Here is a 24,569-nt window from a genome sequence, read left to right as displayed (position 1 = left end):
GAATTCTCAGGTCAACCTTAGCTCAGTAGGAAAGAGTGATTTAACAGGTAGGTGATACCAACTATGAGCACAAGAATGAGGAGTACTGCTTCATATATTGACTTACCGATCCCAACTCCAGTCTTCTTTTTGCATCCATACCTTTGTGTGGCCTGAAGGAAGACAGAGTGGACTTCTCCATTGCTTGACTTGGGGTCCGCTTGGAACCCATTTTGACCAGTGGCATGTAGGTAGAAGTATGTAATTTCTGAGCCAAGAACATAATATCCTCCTGTGTTTCCACTTGCTCTCTAAAATTTTTGCCATTCTTATGAGAAGAACATACCTCAGGTGGTACTCTAGTCCCAGGAACAGGATAAAAGAAAAAGACCATCCTGGTCTCCACCGTCGTGGTCTCCACAGCCTGGAACAGAGCTACCCCTGGCATCCCATGGACCGGCACAGAGTGAAAGGCAAAACCACAAAACTGAACTCAGTGTGCACCAGCTGAGCTTCCACCAGCCTTTAAAGAGGCATGAACAGTTACAAATGATTATTGTTTTAAGCCATGGAATTTCTAGGCAAAATGTTATGCAATAAGAATTAATCAGTATGTGCTACATGTGCCAGACACTGGCCACTCATAAAGTATAGTGGATGAAAAAACAAAACAAACATAATCTAGAAAACAAAAAGGATGGGAAACTGTTACACAAGGGAAATGATTCTTGAGAATTAGAAAAAAAATAAGAATAAGTGTATTTATATGACCACTTTTTAAACAGTCAAGATACATGAACTGTTCTGATGCGTGACTATATTTACATGAAAAATAGTGACAAAAATTAACATTTTTATGTAGGAATTGATATTATTTTAAAATCAGAAAAATATAAGTTAAACTGGAACAGTGTCCAATAATATACATTAGTGGCCATTAATAATTAGTCTCTAAAATTATAAACTTGAACATGATGTCTATTATAAAATCCTAATACATGGGGCACCTGGGTGGCTCAGTAGGTTAAAGCCTCTGCCTTTGGCTCAGGTCATGATCCCAGGGTCCTGGGATCGAGCCCCGCATCGGGCTGTCTGCTCCGCGGAGAGCCTGCTTCCTCCTCTCTCTCTCTCTCTGCCTGCCTCTCTGCCTACTTGTGATCTCTGTCTGTCAAATAAATAAATAAAATCTTTAAAAAAATAAATAAATAAAATAAAATCCTAATACAAGAGGATATACAAATCCTCTTATATTAGAATTAAAGGGATGTCTGAGTTTGAAGGAGGTGATTTTTCAGAAAACAAAAGTAATCATTATTTCAAACGGTAAAACCATATAATTTAGTGACCATAAAGCATATAAATATGTAGATAGTTTTTTCATGGTAAATTTCAGAATGGGAATTTTTCAGATGAGATAAAATATATAAGTAGGCTAATTTTGAAACACCTACTGAAATATCAAGAGAGAAGCCAGACCCCAACAAATATATAGGAGCAAATATTGATTTGGCTAGAGTACACATCCAACCCAGATTTTTCATACTTTCATTAATATGCAAGTGTGAAAGCAAATAAAAAGAATAGTGAGAGGATCAGGAGTATGTAGGGATCAATAGTTGAAGTTCTTAGAGTAGTTCCAGGCTGATTTTCTGTCGCTGATGTTACTGAGACTCAAGTTCAAGGATTCCCACCTTCACTTGCATGAGAACCACTTGGGAAGCCTTTTAAAATACAGGTTTCCAGGCCAACCTAAGATTCCATTGGTCTGATAGGGTAATTTTTTTTTTTTAAAGATCTCAATGCCATTTTAAAGTGTAACCAGGGTAAATAATAACAACTTTGAACTATTCCAAGCACATGTAAGTTGATTAATGATTAATTACAGTTAGCAACTCTCCAGTCCCAGGCTATTCCCAGTCTCATTGCATTCAAACTGATTGGGTCATGTGGTCTAGTAATCCAAACCTGGTGGGCACCTGCGTGGATCACTCGGTTAAGTGTCTGCCTTTGGTGCTGGGATCACATCCCACATCAGACTCCCTGCTCTGCCTGCTTCTCCCTCTCTCTCTGTCATGAATAAATAAATATAATCTTCAAAAAAAAAAAAAAAAACCCTGAAGAAACTGTCATGCTATTAAATGTTGACAAAGTAGTACGGTGATATTTTTGTAAACTGTGTCTCACAGTAGTTTAAGTCAATTACGTAACAAATAAAGGCAGAAGATCACTACTTCATCCCCAAAACTGTGTGCTATATCTATAGAAATGATTTTTCAAAAACTGCTAGTTTACAAAGATATGAAGCAGACTGCCTGTATAGTTCCAGCATTATGCTATGGAAGGGACTGAAAAACAGAGGTCTTAAATGTTATAGGTTCAACTTCTGGAAAATAGAATACATGTTAAATATAGATAATATGATATCAATATTAAATTTACAGGTGATTTATAAAAGTCACAGAAAAAATTATTAGCTGAATATTGATGAAAGTCTAGGGTTGGGAGTTGGGTACATGAAATACAAAAAGACACAAAACTGACCCTTTGACCAAAAGAAGGAAGAAAGGAAGGGAAAAAAAAAAGAGAGAGAGGTAGGGAGGGAAGAAGAGAGAACAAAAAGGAAAATTTTTTTTTCCTTTCAATTTTGGAGAAAATTTAAGCAAGTAAAAACAATGAAACCATTTGAAATTTACTGTTTGCCAACCTTGCTACTTGATTGAAGTGATTACATTGGAAAACTCTTTTTGGAGTTATTTTCTGTAAATAAATAGTTGTGTTTGCAACTATAGAACATTTCTAGTACTCTTTCATTGACATGTAACCTGAAAACAGGAAGTACAACACAGGTAGTAAGACCCTGAACAGCTTTAGTGAGAAAAAAGTTGAGCAGTAAGCACTGTGCTTCTTCGTGTTTCTCTTCCAAAGGGCAGTCTTGATTATAACTCTCTGCAGATTTGGAACTTACTCATCTGAGTAAAGGGAGGAAACTTATCAGCCTCTTCTGGCCACAGCTGAGCAGGTAATAGAATGCACTGGAAGCAGGAAACATGAGCAGACGGAGCCAGAGTTTCCGGCCAGGCCAACAGAGAGGAGAGGAAAGGAGACTAAAGAAAATGGTAACAGAAGCTTTTTCTAATGCCAGGCATGTTAAGAAAGCCTTTGTTATAAAACACAAGCATTGATTTCCTGTTTCCATAACCTGTGATTGGTGAGTTATTTTTACATTTATCTTAATGAGGTTACACCCTGAGATTTCATGAGCCATTTTCCTGCCTATGAAACAAACAAATACTCTTCTCTCCAATTCCACTTCTTTGTTGACCTTGGGGAAACTGAACCAGAGAATGGTGTGGGTTACACATTAACCTACGTGTCTAAGATTGTATGGGGAGAAGGAACCAGGCTTTGTTAAAGCTGCAGAATTACTTGCCTGTAAGACTTGGCTCAGTGTTATTTACAAACTTGTATTTGCACCTTGAAAAGTTCCAGTTCCTAAATTGTGGAGGAAAAGTTCTCGGAAAAAAAAAAAAAAAGTGTAAATAGGTATTTGGCCTTGCACAATGCCTTTCAAATCAATTGTGACCCAAATCTTGTGTGGGTTAATAAAAATTAATGGGACATGATTCATTGTGGGCATCAAATATTCAGATTAATAAAAAGCATAGCCAAGTAGACACAATTATTTTATTCTTTGGCTGTTACCTGCATGCTGCAGTGGACAGAGGAATTTGGAATGTGTCCTTTATAGCTGCTGTGCTGCTTCGGGCCCTGGCTTGGGAATTAAGGATCCATGCCTCTACATAATGATATATGATTAGCACTGTGAAAGTAATTGAACTCTTCATTCTAGACAATCCCTTGCAGTGTCAGCAAGAAGCTGGAACAAACTGTGTCATTTAACAGAGTTATGCTGTAAGTGAGAAAAACCTCTGATCCCTGCACAATTAACTTCCTAATAATTTGAGGTTTTCAAGATTAAATGAGAGAATTAATATAATAGACCATGTTAATGTGCATCAGAGAAATAAAGCAAGGCAAAGGCACTAAAAGGGATGGAAAATTTAAGGAAATTAACAATTGCTCGCAAATGTAATAAAAGACAGGTGTCAGGCTGTTAAACGGATGATTGTTGTAAGTGGAGCAGCTGAGGATGGGAAACGCGCAGCTGTTACGAAGATTAGTTGTGTAGTAACGGAATACTTGTTTTGCTGTGCACTCTACACTAAATTATGTTACTACGAACTCCTAAAGTATCCTGGAGAGTGAAGTAATAATGACATTGACACCTATTTTACATAAGAAAATACTGTAACTCAGGTAATTATCATAACTTTATGCCTTTAAAAATCTCAGCAAACTGGCTTTATTATTTATGAAATTTCTCAATTTTTGTCATTAAATGAATGAAATACCTCCATAACATTTTTAGGCAACAATAATACAATCGCAGTATGTTATACCAACAATTCAAAACGGTCAGATTTTGAAAGTAATTTGTTCTCTTTGATGTTCACTAGTTCCAAACACCCTTTTGTTCCGGTAGTTTAGTTTTATCAAAATGCTATTGTATTCAGTGTAGAGTGATGAGCTCTATTTCAAGTAATTCTGTAAAATTTGATGAGTGTTTCTCCTGAATAAGGACTAGACTATATTTGGTTCAGTCTAGGACTCATGCTGACATTTGGGGAAAAAATGAAAGAAAGGAGAAATTTCTTTGTGATTATTCTCAAATGAATTCGTTTGCTGCAATACCACCTGAAATGTCCTCTGTACAATGTGGAAGAACATAGAGCAGAAAGAAAAAAATGCATCAAAATAGAGGTGACTGTATTGATGGCAGTCTGCGGTGTTCCCTTTTTAAAAAAGGGTAGATTTGAGTCACTCATTCACAACTTCCTGAAAAGAGTGTACATTCCTTAGTGGCAAGAAACTGGGTTTATTCAGTGAGGTTTTGTTCATAACATTTTGTTTTGATAAAGTATAAAATTTCTTCTTCATGCCTCTCTAAGTCAGTACCATCTCTTATGAATTCCATACACTTCGGCAAGTGAGCGCTAGTTCTACCAAGCATGTGAATTGAAAATTAAAATATCAATATATTTAAGCTGATAAATTACTTTAAGAATTGATCTAAAAAAAAAAAAAAAGAATTGATCTCAAAAACACCATTCTTCGGCAGCTTGCAACCTTGGAAACTCTTCTGTGTGTTTTATATGCATTTGATAGCTGGCTAAATAAACTTTACTCACCTTACCAATATTTAATTGACCAGACACAAAACACTAGCCATTAATTGCTTGTTAGTGGTTGAAAAAGTTGGTTTCTACTTGAATAGATTAAAATAAAGCATTCATCCTTTACTATTAAAATGAATTTGATACTGCAGAGTTCAAATGCTTAGAATTTTATTCTTTGGGCTTTTTCTGCCTTGTTTTTGTTTTCGTATTTTTGGTTTTTGCTGGCGTGAGGTTGCTATGCAGTTAAGCTTCCATGAGTTTTTAGTACCACTGGCTCATTGTATTTGGATCCAAGGTTTGCTAGACGTGAACACTTTCTGGCTGATTCCTTTGCAGTTTCACATTTGAATAAGCAAAGAGACCAGTGTAAAGTGATGATGAATTTTTATATTACTGAACTACTCTCCTTATAAAGAAGGGAAAAGAGAAAGCATTATATTAACTATTCTAAATGGTTTTGATTTAACTTTTTCTAAACATTTCTAAAAGTTCAGTTAAACTTCTCTGTACATCCGAGAGAGCAACTTTCCAAGCGAGCAGTTACGTCACTGGTGGATTCTAGAGCCTTAATGAAATTTCACTTATAAAAAGGTGGATGGAATGCTTTAATGAAAAATTATGTTGTTGCTGCTGTTATGGATGAGGGTCAAAGGTTACCTTCTGGGTGATACCAGCATTTTGAGATGGTAAATCTGGCTGTGGCATATTTAATAGTATGCTATCATCAGTTGACTTCTTCATTATTATAATTATAACACAAGCTACTCCAGATCTTTTGTTTTTTTTTTTTTTTCAGCAGAGTTACTGCCAGTTGAACAAATGAGCTGAAATATCTGAGTAAGTTTATAAATATATAAAAATGTATGCATGGAACCGAAAAGGCTGTTTTATTCAGTTCTAGTATCATGACAAATTTCAGAGCATAAAAACAAACAAACAAACATGCAGTTGGGTCCTAGAAGTCAGAAAATTCAGGCTTTAGATTATATAATACATGAGCAACAAGAAACATCCTGAGGCATTTTGAAATCCCTGTAATTCATTATATGCACTCGTGTCCCTTACTTTATTCAAATGTATTTGTTGTTTGTTTTCCTAAGCTTTCCTCCCTTTCTCTCTGCCTCATACCTATTTCCAAAGATATGCCAATGGCATAAGAGTAGGCTTTGTTCACAAACCAGTTTAAGTGAATTGATCAGATGAACACCCATGGATTCAGAACTGGAGAACAAAATGAAGATAATGTACAGAAACCAAAGGGGAAAAATTGACTAGTGGAAAGGTGAAGGAAACAAGCTTGATGCTTGGGCAGATAATGGATGGACAAGGAGTGGGGTGGTCATCCAGGACCTCTCTGAGTAGATGATATTTATTCTGAGAACTAAAGGTGAGAAAAAGAAAGAGTAGCCATTTTAAAAATGGGAAGATATATATTCCACACAGAGTAAGCATGTCCCAAGTTCCTGAGGTGAGAGAAAACTTGGAATGTCTAAGGAATGTCCAAGGAACTGGAAACAGGCTAGAGTAGTAAGTAAGAGAGATTTGGCAGAAGATGAAGTTGGAGAAAGAGGCAGAAGCAAGATAATGCAAAATCTTAGAAACGAAGGTGAAGATCTGATTTTAGGTGCAGTGGGAGAGTGTTAACACTGATTTCATGTACAGCAGAGATCATTTAACTTTAAGAGGGAAACAAAACAAATAAAAACACCTCTCTGGTTGCCATATGAAGAACATACTTTTTTCAAAGTATAGTTCACACAAAACATTACATTAGTTTCAGGTGTACAACATCGAGATTGGACAAGTTTGTACGTTATGCTGTGTTCACCACAAATGTGGCTGTCGTCTGTCAACATACACTATTACAATACAATCGGCTGTATTCCCTATGCTGTACCTTTTATCTCTCTTATTCATTCCATAACTAGAAACCTGGGGGGCACCTGGCTGACTCAGTTGGTGGAGTATGCGACTCTTGATCTCAGGGTCATGGTTCAAGCTCCACATTGGGGGTAGAGTTAAGGTTAAAAACAAAAAAACAAAAAAATTTCCTTTCACCCATTTTGCCCACCCCCCCAACCTCCCTCCCCTTTGGCAATCATCAGTTTTTTCTCTGTATTTATGGATCTGTTTCTGTTCTTTGTTTGTTTATTCATTTGTTTTGTTTTCTGGATTCTACATATAAGTGAAATCATATAGTATTTTTCTTTCTTTGTATGCCTTATTTCACAGCATTATACCTTCTAGGTCCATCCATGTTGTTGCAAAGGGTAAGATCTCATCCTTTTTTTTTTTTTTTTGTGGCTGCGTAATGTTCGTTGTGTGTGTGTAAGTATACATATACATACCACATCTTCCTTATCCATTAGTCTGTCAGTAGACAGGTTGCTTCCATATCTCGGCAAATAATGCTGCAGTGAACATAGGAGTGCATTTATCTTTTCAAATTAGTGTACTTTTTTCCTTTGGCTAAATACCCAGTAGTGGAATTACAGATCATATGGTATTTCTATTTTTTTTAAGTAATTTTTTTTTAAGATTTTATTTATTTATCAGAGAGAGAGAGAGGGAGAGAGCAGGCACAGGCAGACAGAATGGCAGGCAGAGGCAGAGGGAGAAGCAGGCTCCCTGCTGAGCAAGGACCCTGATGTGGGACTCGATCCCAGGACGCTGGGATCATGACCTGAACCGAAGGCAGCTGCCTAACCAACTGAGCCACCCAGGCGTCCCGAATTTTTTTGAGGAACCACCATACTGTTTCCCACAGTGGCTATACCAATTTACATTCCACTAGCAGTGCAAGAGGATTCCTTTTCACCACATCCTTGCCAACACTTGTTATTTCTCACCATGCGAACATTAGATTTTAAGGGAAACCAGAGTGGAAGTGAGAAAGCCAGTTGGAAGGCTATCGAGGCATCTCTAATGTGAGATTATGGCATCCTCAACTGCGGCAATCACAGTGAAACCATGAAAAGTAGAGCTTAGTCCATTGACTAGCATCTGATGAAGAGTTGGATGGCAGAGATGGGAGTGGTCAAAATTAATGAACCACAGCTGACTTTTAGGTTCCAGGCTTGAGAAGCTGGTGAAAGTTCATGTATTTACTTAGATGGGGAACCAAACAAAAAGGGAGGGAAAACCAAGTTTGGGTAGTCCACTTCTACTTATGTTCATGTGGAGATACCTATTAGAGTACCAAATGGACACGTTTGTCCATGTAAATTTGGAGATCAGAGGAGGGTATCTTAGCTGAGATATTAACTTGGAAATCATGAGCACAATAAAGTATTTAAAGGAATGGCAATATATGAAATAATCTGGACAGAAAAGAGACAAAAATACAAAAAAGATCCAAGTACCAACAGCAATCAGAAATGTTATGACTGTTGCTACAAGTTGTTGTGTTTCTTTTTTTTTTTTTTTCCATTTCTGTGGTTTTTGTTTTTTGTTTTAATTAATGTTATTTGTTTCAGGGGTACCAGTCTGTGATTCATCACAGTGCTCACCATAGCACATACCCTCCCCAGTGTCCATCACCCGCCACCCATCCCTCCCACTCCCTTCCACTCCAGAAAACCTCAGTGTGTTTCCTGAGATTAAGAGTCTCTTATGGTGTATCTCCCTCTCTGGTTTCATGCCATTTCATTTTTTTCTCTTTTTCCCCCATGATCCTCTGCCTTGTTTCTCAAGTTCCACATATATCAGTGAGATAATATGATAATTATCGTTCTCTAATTGACTTATTTCGCTTAGCATAATACCATCTAGTTCCAACCACATTGTTGGAAAAGGCAAGATCTCATTTTTTGATGGCTGCATAATATTCCATTACACACACACACACACACACACACACACATACCACAGAGTGTGTACACACACACACACACACACACACATATAGGCATCTATATATATACACATATACATACACACACACACACATATATATATACCACAGAGTGTGTACACACACACACATATAGGCATCTATATATATATACATATACATACACACACACACACACACACACATATATATATATACCACGGAGTTGTTGTGTTTCTATCCTAGGCAGACCTCCTTAAACCTTTCCAGCTAGGATCAGCTCCATGAAACAGGGCATAGTCATCGTTGGGTTTTCCAGTGGATATAGGAGATTTGTTGCTAACGGACTAGGGGATGTATGTGGCTGGAAAAAATACCAGGTATTAATCATTTGAAGTTCCTATCTTAGTGCTGCCAACATAGTTTTGACTAAGAAACATCAGGCTATCTGACTCTAATTCCAAAGCCTAGTCTGCAACCTGGGCTAGAGGAAATCTTTCCTCTCTGTAAACATTCAATCTTATATAAGCCTTGAGTTTCCTGGCTGCAGTTGGTTAACATTACTAATGGAATTTTGGTCTATTGCATGCTGAGTCACATACTGTATCTTGCCCACTCCCCAGTAGGCAAGGCCTTCCTCTGTCGATCAGCATCAGTCTCAGAAATGGATCCAAATTTAATTCTGACGTAAATGAAAATAACTGATAAATATTACCTTTCCCTGAGGAATTTTTTTTCAACAAAAATTTGGAAAGTTACAGTGACATTGAAAACATTAAAGGTGTGATTAAAGCCTGTAATTGTGGAATTTCAGATTATTGCATTCAGGAGAAATTAACTGGGGTCAAGGGAGAAGAATCTTTATGCTGCTGTTGGTAGCATTAATATAGTCAATGAAACATACTTTGGAAGCAGAGAACTCAGATTTAGCTAAAATGCATATCTTAGATATCCCCTTCATTGATTATAAAGCATGGTACTCTGACTCAACTGAATTCTGTATAGAACTACAAATGAGGTATCAAGCTTTTTCCTAAAAATTGATTACTTTTTTTCTTCGAGAAGTGAAAAGTATGTGTCTCGTAAGGTTAAAAATAAAAATGATATGCCTCAGGTTTGTTTTGTATTTATGCATTTATTTTTCTTACTCCAATAGAAGATCTGAGATTACTTAAAATTGCCTTCAGCACCCTTCCTCTTAGAAGAAACAGAAGAAACACACACTGGAAAGTACTAGATTTAAAAGTAGAGCAGAGGCCCTATTATTTGAAACACAGTTCAAGGCAACACAGACAATAAAGCCATTGGCTGGGGTAAAATTTAACTGACCCTTTCAACGTTGAAAGAGGTCTTCAATCAAAATGTTTCTTTCTCAGTAAAGGAAGAGCTATGCATTGAACTGATTGAACAGTAAAACCTACTGAAATAGCTCTCACTGGGGGAAAATAGGCTAAAACAAAAACAACAACAATAAAAACCCACTATAATTGTGGTAAGTAGGCTTGTTGAGCTGTATCTCTCTACTTCAAAGGATACAAAAGGAGAGTTTTTTTTTTTTTTTTTTAAGTAAAACAAGTCAGGTGGACAATTCTTTTTTTTTTTTTTTTTTTTTTTAAGGAATAACGTTATTCCTTACTCCTGTTGTGTCAGGTTTATTTAGCTGTTGTACACACTTTTCATGAGATTTTAGACTCCTCTTATATAATATTCAAATAAGGTTCTAGTTTTTAACACAAAAGGGTATTTATGGTTTGCTCTAATGCATTTATTATCGATGTCACTGACCTGTCTTCAGGGTTGAATCTACTAGAAAGCATCCTACTGCAGTAAATGAGTTGTTGTAAATACATTATCTTGTGCTTCTTGGGAAACAGAAAAAATTTGCTTTGGAAGTTGAGGATATGAACTTCATCCTAATGAAGTATCTTTTGGTGGGTCTATTTTGTTTTCCAAGCTCATGACCACTTTAGTAATAATCACATCAACTGCACAGGGCCATCAAACTGGACACATTAAAATCATGGGAGGTTTGAACTGATTCAGCAAGGTGAGACCAATGTGTCTTTTTGGTTTTAGAGTCAAGAACAACCAAAAATACTTCTACTGATTGAGGCTGGAGCAAATCTGATTGGCGCACAAATCCCTCACCAAGAAATGTTAATAGAAGCCATAATTCTGACACTTCCTCAAGTTGTGGGAAGTGATTCAGAGACCACACAACAAACCCAGCTCCATTATGAATTTAACATTTGAGTAAAACCACACAGTTAAGCTTTCATCACATGAATTCAAACTACAGCAGACAACTGGATTCAGTGATAACCAAAAAGGAAAGATGAATTTTTTAAAAAGATGAAAACTGGGGCACCTGGGTGGCTCAGTGGGTTAAAGCCTCTGCCTTCAGCTCAGGTCATGATCTCAGGGTCCTAGGATCAAACCCCACATTGGGCTCTGTGCTCAGCAGGGAGCCTGCTTCCTCCTCTCTCTCTGCCTGCTTATGATCTCTCTCTGTCAAATAAATAAATAAAATCTTCAAAAAAAAAAAAAAAGATGAAAACTAGAATACAAGACTTTCTATCAAAAAAACGTCATTTTACAAAAATATGTATCTATTGGGTTTGATCATTTTGATCATAATTTATATGTACATAATATGAACCAGCAATGAGGCCAAAGTTTATACCATCTGAATAAACTAAAGCACAAAAGTAATTTTCCAAATGATTCTATAAAGGACTGTTTCTCTTTCCTGGAATCTGAATAAGGGTAAAAAGTGTTCTACTCTCTTTCCTTTCCTATCCCTAATTGTTATAATTATTTTTATGTTGTGCTCAATTCTTCACTTTGACAATGCAGATTTTTTCCAGTTATCAAATTTTCTCAAATAATTGTGTGATCCTTAGGAAGCTCATGTAAAACATTGAATATATAGATCAGGAGAGCTCCCTGAAAACAGTGGCCTTTGTAATGAATAAGTATTAGTACAACCACTGATTGAACTGTTAAATAAACAGACAGTAGCAGTTTAGACCGATACTGGCTGAGGAAAATGTGTCAGGAAAGGAAGAAAGGGAGAAATTACCCAGGCAATAATTTGTTTGCCAGTTAATGGAAACTGATTTGATTTTCAAAATATTATCTAATTATAATGTAGGAGTTTCACCTGACTTTTAGTTACTTTCAACATAAAACATAATTTGCATGCATGCACACACAACTTCACCCATTTATCTTTTGTCTGTGCCTTTGTCTTAAGAGCTACATCTCTTTCAGGTCCATCAATGAGATCTTTGTGTGGCATGAATTTTCTAGTTTTCTAAAAAGAGTAATGGACTCATGTTCACTTAGCATTTTATTTTCTTTGTACAGGAAGCATATATTCTAGTCTACATCAATGTCCTGTTTCATAAGCTAATACCTGCAGCTATGCCCTATCCATCAGATGAGTGGATGTTGTTAACACAAATGTTAAATGTCAGAAAAGCAACTCTAAAGTGAAGATACTTGTCTAAAAAAGTTGCATATCCCTCAAAGCCAATTGTTCCTGACTTGAGAATTCTGGAAGCCCGTTCCAACAAAACCATTTACCAAAGCATAATTGGAACCGTGATAATTCAGACCCAAACATTGATTTACTGAAAGCAAAGGTCAAAAGCATATGAATTAAAATGTTCAATTTTCTACTTTAATTTTTGTGTATAAGTGTGAACTGAGGTATATAACTGTCCCCAAGAGAATAGCACCATTTTAATGGAAAATATTTTCAAGAGGTTGAACAATATATAGGGCAACTTGCCTATCTGGCGAGGATAGCCACAGACAAAAGTATAACTGCTTGAGATCTAGATAAAGCAAAGATAAAAAATAAAAGAAATAATGGACTGAATTTGGTAGAGTTTTTGAAACGATTTTTTGAAAAGATTTATCATTTGTGTAAAGAATTTTCTGGTAATATGCAGGGTACAAGTACTCAAAAGCAAAAAATATTATTTTCAAATCCATTTCCATCAGAGTACTGAAAGATAGGGATGTGGTGTTGAAATAATGCTACATTCTGTACTGTTCCCTGACTTGTACCTCCTCCCATCACTTCTCATATCCCCTCCTGCCCCTGGTCCATAGCCCATCTTGTTGTCATAGTGTGCTTTTACTACAGCCTGCTGCTCTAAGACCTCTGATCTGTGTACCCATCGTGCTTCTGTTCCATACACTATTAGGATAAATCAATGATACTAGTTTTCCTAAAGGGATCCAGGGAGCTGAGAGTTTAAGAGAAGTTACTTCCCAATCTGGTAGTATTTATACTTAACAGAAGTTAAGAAACTTACAAGGGCTCTTCATATTCTCACTTCATAGGCATAGTACTATTTATAGAGAAGACACTTTGTTTACTTACTTACATAATCAGAAAAAAGATTGAACAAATTGCACTGATTAATTTCATTCAGCATGCATGAACTCCATTCTTCTGGCAGTGAAGTCGTAGAACCACCACTCTGATCTTGTTTAAACAAATGGGAAGCCTCGAGTGATTTTTTGACAGTATAAAGATCTTTGAAGATTTGGCCAAATAGATAAAACCATGGGAAATATTCAAAATTCAATCAGATATAATTATATATGCAAAAGTTATATGGCCCCAAAGAGATAAAAAGATTATGAAATAAATGCAGTAGTCACCCAAATTTGAAGATCTTTATAATTTGCAAAGGAGGCCATTTATATATTAAAAGTCAAAGAAATGTAGAGACTAATAAAATATTATTGCATCATCAGTGGAAATTTCAGATTTCCATGATTAAACCTGGAAAATAGACTTCTGAGTCTATCCCTCTGAATAGGACTCGGGAAATCTCAACAGCATCATGAAAAGGAGCCCAGAGAATATTCTGTCAAATGTCCCTGGTCGTTTTGCAATCATAATCAACTGAAAAGATATCCTCCAAATTGCTTGGGATAATACTGTTGTTTATTTAATGAATAAGATGCATTAAACCTAGGAAAAGTATAAGTACAGAAAAGCCTAAGAGAATCAAACATATGGTGTTAATATTTTTGTATTAGGATATCTGGGCATTTAGTTTCTATGATGTGTCACGTTCACAGAAATTTGTCCTATTAGAACAGCCTTGTGATTTCAATTTAATATGTGTCACTGCATAATTGATTTCAATTTGTGATTTAAAGTTGAAAAGTATTAAGTGAAATGCTAATGAAAAATATTGGACTTGAGTAGAACTTACAAATAGCCATTTCAGTAAGTTTAATAAGTAAAATTATTACTTGAGTACTAGAAAGTTGTTCAGTCAGAAAATCAAATTACTTTTAAAGTATATTTGAATATATTAAATGAGAATTTAATTTAAAATATTTACTAATCTTTAAGCTTTAAATAGTACCAACTATTAAATATTAAAGATCTCCTTAAAGTAGTGTTAAATCCCTTTAGTATCACATTAATAAAATAAAAAATTGATTTATAAGTCTAACAAAACTAAGTTTTAATGTGTAACTTTAATAAATTTCTTTTTATGTACTTTTTTAAAAGTTTTTATTTAAGTCCAGTTAGTTAACACAATGTAATTTTAGTCTCATGTGTACAATATAGTGATTCAACACTTCCATACATCATCTGGTCCTCATCACAGATACCCTCCTTAATGGCCATTCCCCCCACCGCCTCCTCTCTAGTAACCAGGTTTGTTATCTCTATTTAAGAGCCTGTTTCTTGGTTTGCCCTTCTCTCTTTTGTCTTCCTTTGCTTATCTGATACGTTTCTTGAATTACACATATGAGTGAAATTATATGGTGTGTCTATATACCACTTCTTCTTTATGTGTTCAGCAATCAGTGGACACTGGGCTGTTTCCATAATTTGGTTATTGTAAATAATGCTGCTACAAACTTCAGGGTGCATGTATCGCTTTGAATTAATATTTTTTTATCCTTTGGGTAAATAATCTGAATCGTAGGATAATTCTATTTTTAACTTTTTGAGGAAACTCCCTCCTGTTTTCCAGAGTGGCTACACCCGTTTGCATTCCCACCAATAGTGCACAAGGATTCCTTTTTTTCCACAACCTCGCCAACACTTGTTTCTTTTATTTTTTATTTTAGCCATTCTGAGAGGTCTGAGGTAATATCTCAATGTAGTTTTGATTTGCATTTCCCTGATGATGAGTGATATTGAACATCTTTTCATGTCTTTGGAAAATTGTCTCTTTCTTTAGACAAATGTCTGGTCATGTCATCTGCCTGTTTTTAAATTGGGTTATTTGGGGGTCTTGGGGTGTTGGGTTTGGTAAGTTCCTTATAGATTCTGGATATGAAGCTTTTGCCAGATATCATTTGCAAATATTTTCTTCCATTCAGTTTTTGTTTTTGTTTTTGTTTTTAGTTTTGTTGATTATTTCCTTTACTGTGCAGAAGGTTTCTATTTTGATATAGTCCCAATAGTTTTATTTTTTTCCCCAAATAGTTTATTTTTGCTTTTGTTTCCCTTGCCTCAGGAGACCTGTCTAGGAAAAAGTTGCTTTGTCTGATGTCATAGAAATTACTGCCTGTGCTTTCTTCAAGGTCTTTTATGGTTTCACGTCTCAGGTTTTTAATCCATTCTGAGTTTATTTTTGTGTATGAGAATGTTCCAAGTTTCATTCTTTTGCATGTTGCTGTCCAGTTTTCTCAATACCATTTGTTGAAGAGACTTTTTCCCATTGAATGTTCTTTTCTACACATAAATGCATACAAATTTGTCTTTCTTTACATATACTCCTTTACTTTGATTATGAGTTACTAGATTACTATTCTCCACATCCAGAAATTCATTATCTAAAATTTCCAGTTTTATTTCTTTAAAGTGATCCAAGAATGTAAAGATACTAACAACATAATCAGAATATAGAAACTGTCATCTGATATTCCTTATCTCAGTCTTTCCCAGTTCTTCCCCATACCTAGAGACCCTTTTTTTCCATGTTTTTTCACAGCATCTTATATGGTTTTCATAGAAACAAAAAATAGACCTTCTACTCTATCTAGATACATGGATAGATAGGTACATATGTCATGATATATAATGAGATAGTGTATATTATAGAATCCTAATGAAATGTAACCTTATTTGTCTTTATATCAGTACCATAAATAACTTTATGATTTGTCCAAACTGATATCTGTCTATTTATGTCTTTGACATATTCAGCAAATCTGCAAGAACCAAAGGAAGGAAAGAAGACAGGAAGGAAAGGAAAACACATGACTTGAAGCACCACTATTTTTGACCTGTGTCATAATGGGCAATAACAAATAACAGATACACAGAAGTAACATGCTAGAGCCAGCTCATAGAGGATCATCAGAGTCCATTCTTAAATTTTCAGAAATTTTGGAAATCATTTACTAAACATGGCCATTATCAAAAATTTAATTATATAAACTTAAGATTAAATAAATTACATTAAAAACAAAGGCACCAAATACTCCAAACTCATTACTTTCTAATTGCTTTAATGCATTGTGCTACTATCTCTGCTCTTAAGATTGTTTTCATTTGTTACATATTTATTATGGAATACCCTATAACAGTGTCCTACTGAATATCTCTTCCCAGTTCTTCTCAAGCGATCTCATGTTGGTACCTTGAAGTCAGCCATGGTGGAAGTATTTACAGCATGGAAACTGGCTAATGCAGCAAATGAAGTCATGGCTTTTTTGGGTTGGGGGGGGTTGGTGCCAGGCACAGCTATTAAACATTTACCAGCATATCATTGTTTATTAAGCATAAATATTACTAAAATGTACAGTACGCACTTACTTTTGTCGTGCTCTTAAAGTATTAAACAGTTTTTGGAACATGAACCTTCAGAATGTACCTGTCGGTCATTTCTAAATGTATTATTCCACTACACTCAAGAAGAAAGAAAAGTACTTTGGCAGACTCCATGAGAAATCTATAAAACACCCTGCCTCCAGTCCAGACTTGACCTGTTAAATTACATTCCATTAATTGTTAAAAATAACTGTCAGCATATATTTTCAGTTGTTGGATGAGAAACTAAATGATTTCATGGTATATACATATATATATATGTAACTTTATGAACAGAATGGAGAAAATTCCCATAGGAACATACTGAAATGAGCAGAAAATTAAATATAGGAAATAACAGTCTCTCCCATCCCAACCTCAGTCATGTTACACAATCACATGTGTTTCTTAGAAAGATACTTTACTTACCTGCTCAAGACTTTTACTAGATTCCAGACTTTTATTGGGCTGAGATAATGGGTGAATTTTGCCTACAAAAATCTAAATTAGTTTCTGTCAGAAGGAACAGAGCTTTATTTGGGGGGAAAAATAAGAAAGGAAGCAATCTGGAAGAAAGTATGGTAAGATAGTAGGCTAGAATTTCAAGAGATATCAGGGACAGAAATGTGTGAAATAACTACCACTATGACTTTAGGGAGAGAATTATATAGAAGAGATTTTCAAAGTTAACAGTGACATATTAATTCTGTAACAGGTACTGTTCTAAGTGGCTTATATGTCTGATTTCAACTTGATCCTCACGACAGCTGTGTAAGATAGTTACACAACTTTAATAGCCTCTACTTTATAAGTGAGAAAACTCTGGAACTTTGAAAATAAGTAGCTTGTCTAAGGCTAATCACCTAAAAAGTGGCAGAGATGTAATTAACACCCAAGCAATCTGGCCTTGAGCTCATTCATTTAGGAGATAGTTTACTTACAGGATATACCTTATAGCCATATCAAAAAAATATTTACAGAAGACATCAACAAAGATATTTTCTAATACTTTTTGAATTAAGATGTTTCTTTTAATCATATTAGCACATTTGAACTGACATTAATGGAGTACAGTTTTATTCAGATTATACAAGTAAAATTAAAAGAATCTGAAAACTATTGTCCTAGTTACTGTGACATTCAAAAGAAATAAATTTAAAGTGGGTTGTGATACTTAACGTTCTGTGGCTAAAAGGTGAAAATATGAAAAAATTCCTTTTGCAAGGCGCAGTTGTTGCAACTTATAAGTATACAGTTTTGCACATCAAAAACCTTTACATATGGTCTCATATTCCTCTTTTAATGTGAAGTGATAAGAAGAAAACCTTGTAGGCCGGGTAAGACTCAAAGAATGTAAATTCAAAGTTTATTTTACATTAGGCAAGAAGTTAAAATAAATCAAAGCCTAACATTTCTATGCATATGCTATCCTTGGAAAACATCCACTTAAGTTGGTTGTGGCCAAAGTCCAGTCTTTGAGCTGTACTCAAAGGTTTATGTGCTGGAAATGCTGTAAATTAATGACATAGACACTCCACTTAAGCATTAGCAGCAAAGTACCAGAAAAAGGCTAGAGGGAAAGTAAAACATGAACCTGGACTCAGAAAAAAAGAAGAACAATCTGAGATTGGAATCTTCACTTTTACAGTCACTCTCTTCACCCCCCAAGTCCTGGTAGCCTCTTTCTGCAAAGGGGAACAGTATTTCAATCAACTCTAAGAAATTATATAAAATGCACCATTAGTTCATGTAGAGATAGCTTTTAAAAATCAGCCAATTAAAATGGCACAGTGCTTTCTTATGATTTAGAATTATTTGTTGGAAAATATATATTTGTTGGAAAAATATATATGTATATAATAAAGGAAAACAAAAATAGTAAAGGAATTACAGATCTTCACAAGATCTTACCTCTTGGGATAACTTCCAACGAAGTCTTTGATACTTGTATTTTCCCATAAATATTGCCCTCTAATGCCATTGGGAACACTGATAGTGCTCCTAAAATATGCCTCGATATTGTCTTAGCTGTCTTATTTCAAGCTTCTGACATTCTGTAAGTTTCAATGCTGATGTTTCTTGATCTTTACTGAGGCTGAAAATGGAGAATTTCAGGTAGCAATCAAGACCTTCTACTCTATAGACTAAATATTCACATATCCTCAAAATTCGTATGTTGAAAACTAATCCCCACTGTGATGGTGGTATTTGGGGTTGGGACCTTTGGGAAACTATAAGTTCATGAGGGCACTGGTACCCCTATTAAAACACACATCGGAGATCCCCCTTGCCCTTTCCATCATGCTACAAGATAGCCATTCTGTGAGCCAGACGCTAAATCTACCTCTGGCTTGTTTTTGGATTTCCCAGCTCCCAGAACAGTGAAAAATAAATTTCTGCTATGTATAAGCCACCCAGCCTGTAGTATTTTTGTTATAGCATCCCAAGTCGACTATAACACTATCCTATCAAGGTCTATAGGTAGTTTATGATTGAGATATGGAAGGTTTTAGCTTTCCCATCATGTAGGCAGAAACAACAGCCAAGGTCAAATATGCTCAAGCAGTAACACATCATCACTTATACCTCGTCAGAGTCCATTTTAAGATTCCATCAATTCTAAGATATATCCCCATTTCAAAAAAGTTAACCAGTAGAAAATATGCAGCTCAGAATCTGTGAAGCTAAGGTTTTGAGCAGTTGCATATTGCTAATTCCTGAGCAGTTAGGATTTTTGACACGATTTTTTTTTTTTTTTTTTTGGTCTTTAGAGTTAAACAACTGTTAATTGATTTAACCTATCTATGTGTCTTTTCCTTTCTTAAAAATGCCAGCCTTCTTGCCCTCAAACCCACTGTGTTGAAGTCCCTACATTGTCCTCTCTGCTTGGGTCTAAGAAGTTATAATGTCAACAGTTTGCTTTCCCAATTTCTCTTCCTTTGGACAGAGTCTACTTTGTAAGCCCTTCTTTCAGGAAGGGATATAACATTTTTTTTAATTAAGTAGTAAAACACGTAATAAATTAATGTCCATTTTAAAGTTGAAGAATACAAACAATCTCTTTTCCAGGATCTTGGGACAGAAATGTTTCAAAAATCTTTATTTTCTTTTAATTTTATAAAGATGTCAAACATGTACCATATCCTATGTAACCTCGATAGGATCTAGCATGGAACCCTGTAATCAAAACTTGTTAATGGTTTTGCACTAAGATGGATTCGGTGTAATAGGAATAAAGACTATAAATGGCCTCGTGTAAATTTAGGCTGGATTTGACCACCAAGTGAAACAAGAGCAGGTAAATTTTGCTACCTAGTGAGTTACACAAATCCTTTAGTAGTTTTCCGAGCTGATGGAACTCAGAATTGCAAATAAGGGGCTGTAGACATTGATTTAGTATAAATATTCCAGTTTTTGAATAGAGTTTTAGGTATGGGCTAGAAGGTGAATCATACTTTAGAAAGATGAGGGAAGTGGCAAATTTTCTCCAAGTAATCACATTACATTTAGAGAAATGGAACACGTCCACTCGAGGTTGGCCATGTGGCTCTTAAACCTGGCCTCATTGCATAAACTGCTTCCTCCTCAAATTTCCTCATCTCAGTAAAGTAAATGGCATCACAAACTACCCAGTTTCTCAAGCCAAAAACCTTATAGTTGTCCATGATTCCTTTCTCGTCTTTCATCGTATCAAGAGGGCTTACCAATTCTACTTCTAAATATGACCTTTTGGAGCACATGTGATAGGACGTTGAGTCTTTCCATCTCCACAGCGATCACCTCAATTCAACCCATACCGTGTCTTCTGAATTGCAGTAACTTCCTATTTCATGTCCTGTTTTGACTGTCCTCTCCCAGCAGCCATTGCTCACATAATAGCTATGGTGATCCTTAAATTGCAAGTCAGATGTCATCTTCACGTGTTCAAAAACTCCAGAACTCTTACCATGACCTGGATCTCTCCTCCACCCAGTCTCCTTTCACTTACTGTGCTTTATTTACCCCCTCAGCTTTCTGTTCTGCAAATTCGCAAGTTTCTTTCTCCTTTACAGCTTTTTCATTTGCTACTTCCTTGGGGATCCAGCTGGGGACACGGAGCCTCCATACGGTTTTCCAGAGTGGCTGCACCAGTTTGCATTCCCATCAGCAGTGCATGAAGGTTCCTTTTTCTCCACATCCTCTTCAACACTTGTTATTTCTTGTGTTTTTGATTTTAGCCATTCTGACAGGTGTGAGATGATATCTCATTGTAGTTTTGGTTTGCATTTCCCTGCTGATGAGTGATGTTGAACATCTTTTCATGTGTCTGTTGGCCATCTCTATGTCTTCTTTGGGAAAATGTCTATTTGTGTCTTTTGCCCATTTTTAAATTAGATTATTTGGGGGTTCTTTTTTGCTATTAAGTTTGATAAGTTCTTTATAGATTTTGGATACTAACCCTTTATCAGATATATCATTTGCAAATATCTCCCATTCAGTAGGATGTCTTTTAGTTTGGTTGAAAGTTTCCTCTGCTGTGCAGAACCTTTTTGTTTTGATGTAGTCTCTGTAGTTTATTTATGCTTTTGTTTCCCTTGCTTCTGGAGACATAGCTAGAAAAAATGTTGTTGTGACCAGTGTCAGTGAAATTACTGCATGTGCTCTCTTTAAGAACTTTTATGGTTTCAGGCCACCCATCTAGGTCCTTAATCCATTTTGAGTTAATTTTTGTGTGTGGTGTTAGAAAGTGCTCCAGTTTCACTCTTTTGCATGTAGCTCTCCACTTTTCCCAACATCCTTTGTTGAAGAGACTGTCTTTTTCCTATTGCGCATCCTTGCCTTTTTGTCGAAGATTAATTTACCATATAATCGTAGGTTTGTTTCTGGGTTCTCTAGGTTTTATTGATCCATGTGTCTCTTTTTGTGCCAGTATTGGCACAAAAAGTGCAGTGATTGGATCACTGCAGCTGTGTCGTCCAACTTGAAACCTCGAATTGTGCTCCCCCCAGGGTTTTTTCCTTTTCAAGAGTGCTTTGGCTATCTGGGGTCCTTTGTGGTTTTGTACAGATTTTAGGATTGTTCTAATTCTATGAAAGATGCTTTTGATATTTTGATAGATATTGCATTAAGTCTGCAGATTGCTTTGGTAGTATGGACATGTTAACAATATTTGTTCTTCTAAACCATGAGCTTAGAGTATCTTTCCATTTGTTTGTGTCATCTTTAGTTTCTTTCGTCAGTATTTTAGTTTTCAGAATATAGGTGTTTCACCTTCTTAGTTACATTTATTCCTAAATATTTTATCATTTTTGTTGTAATTGTAATTGGGGTTGATTCTTTAATTTCTCTTTCTGCTGCTCCATTATTGGTATATACAAATGCAACAGATTTCTGTACCTTGATTTTGTATCCTGTGACTTTACTGAATTCATTTCTAGCAGTATTTTGGTGGAGTCTTTCAGGTTTTCTATATAGGGTATCATGTCATCTGCAAACGGTGGAAGTTTTTCTTCTTCCTTGCTGATTTGGATGCCTTTTGTTTCTGTTTGTTGTCTGATTGCTGTGGCTTGGACTTCTAATCTATGTTGAATATCAGCAGTGAGGGTGGATATCACTATCTTGTTCCTGACTGTAGAAGAAAAGTTCTCAGTATTTCCTATTTAGGATGATATTAGCTGTGGATTTTTCATTTATGGTCTTTATTCTGTTGAGGTATGCTCCCTCTAAATCTGTTGGTGTTTGTTTGTTTGTTTTCCTATCATGAATAGACGTTGTACTTTGAAATGCTTTTTATCCTTTCTCTTATTGATGTGATGTATCATGTTGATTGATTTGTGAATATCAATCACAATTGATTGTGGCGAATGATTTTTTTCAAGTACTGCTGGATTCAGTTTGCAAGGATTTTGTTGAGGTTTTTGGCATCTATCTTCATCAGAGATATTGGCCTATGGTTCTTTTTTCTTTTCTTCCTTCCTTTCTTTTTTGTGGTTTCTTTATCTGGTTTTGGTATCAGGGTAATGCTGGCCTCATGGAATGAATTTGGAAGTTTTCCTTCCTCTTCTTTTTTTTTTTTTTTTTTTTTTTTGAGTGGTTTTAAAAGAATAGGTGTTAGCTTTTCTTTAAATATTTGATAGAATTCATCTATAAAGCCATTTGGTCCTGGACATTTGTTTATTGGGAGTTATTTTGATTGCTGGTTCAATTGCTAGTAATCTGTCTACTCAAATTTTCTATTTCTTTCTGATTCAGTTTTGGGAGATTATGGGTTTCTAAGAATTTATCTATTCCTTCTATTATCCAATTTGTTGACATACACTTTTTCATTATATTCTCTTAAAATTCTTTGTATTGCTGTGGTGTAGGTTATTTTCCTTTCTGATTTTGAGTCCTCTCTCCCTCTACCTCTCTCTCTTTCTCTCTCTTTTTTTGGATGAGTCTGCCTAAAGTTTTATCAATTTTGTTGATCTTTTCAAAGAATGATCTGGTTTCATTAATCTGTTTTCTTGGGCTTTGTTTAGTTTCTATTTCATTCATTTCCACTCTACTTTATCATTTTCTCTCATTTGTTAGTTTTGAGTTTTGTTTGTTCTTCTTTTTAGGTCCTTTAGGTATAAGGTTAGGTTGTTTGAGATTTTTGTTGCTTCTTGAAGTAGACCTGTATTTAGCTATATACTTTCTCTTAGAACAGCTTTTGCTGCAGATCCCAAAGATTTTGGACCATTGTGTTTTCATTTTCATTTTTCTCCATTTTTTTAAATTTCCTCTTTGATTTCTTGCTTGATTCATTTATTGTTTAGTAGCATATCATTTAATCCCCATGAATTTGTGCCCTTTCCAGATTTTTTTCTTGTGGCTAATTTCTAGTTTTATAGTGTTGTAGGCAGAAAATATGCATGGTATGACTTCAGTCTTTTTGAATTTATTGAGGCTTGTTTTGTGACCTAATGTGTGATCTATTCTGGAGCATGTCGCATGTGCACTTGGAAAGAATGTGTAATCTGCTGTTTTTGGATGGAATGTTCTGAATATATCTGTGAAATCCATCTGGTCCAATGTGTCATTCAAAGCCACTATTTCCATGTTGATTTTCTGTTTGAATGACCTGTCCACTGATGTAAATGAGGTGTTAAAGTCCTCTACTCTATTGTATTACTGTTGATTACTTCCTTTATGCTTGTTATTAACTGCTTTGTGTATTTAGGTGCTCCCATGTTGGGTAGGTAAACATTTACAGTTGTTATATCTTCTTGTTGAATTGTTCCCTTTATGATTATATGGTGTCCTTGGTCTCTTGTTACAGTCTTTGTTTTAAAGTCTATTTTGTCTGATGTAACTATTGCTACCCCAGCTTTCTTGTCACATCTGTTTGTATGATAAATACTTCTCCATCCCTTCAAATTCTTTCTGCATGTGTCTTTAGGTCTAAAATGAGTCTCTTGTAGGCAGCGTATGGATGGGTCTCTTGTAGACCCAGCATATAGATGAGTCTTGTTCTTTTATATATCCCATTTTGCGGTATCTTTTGATTGGAGCATTTAGTCCATTTATATTCAAGTAATTATTGATACATGTGCATGCATTGCCATTTTGTTACTTGTTTGTGGTTGTTTTTGTGTTCTTCCCTATTACTTTCTTCTTTGCTCTCCTCTCTCATGATTAGCTGGCTTGCTTTACTGATATACTTGGATTTCTTCCCCCTTATTTTTTACATATCTATTACGTTTTGATTTGT

At 35.5% G+C, this 24,569-nt stretch overlaps 1 long non-coding RNA gene across 1 annotated transcript; it reads left to right on the top strand.

The window, feature by feature from the left end:
- Positions 1 to 2,986: 2,986 nt before the first annotated feature.
- On the top strand, positions 2,987 to 16,787 carry LOC131814157 (uncharacterized). Its single transcript, XR_009347165.1, has 3 exons — positions 2,987 to 3,187; positions 6,016 to 6,053; positions 16,658 to 16,787. It is a non-coding gene; the product is annotated as an uncharacterized LOC131814157 (long non-coding RNA).
- Positions 16,788 to 24,569: the final 7,782 nt, after the last annotated feature.

This window comes from Mustela lutreola, chromosome 13, assembly GCF_030435805.1.
Source record: "Mustela lutreola isolate mMusLut2 chromosome 13, mMusLut2.pri, whole genome shotgun sequence".
NCBI lineage: Eukaryota > Metazoa > Chordata > Mammalia > Carnivora > Mustelidae > Mustela > Mustela lutreola.
The sequence above is the reverse complement of the archived record's forward strand: the minus strand, read 5'-3'. Positions and strand labels throughout refer to the sequence as shown.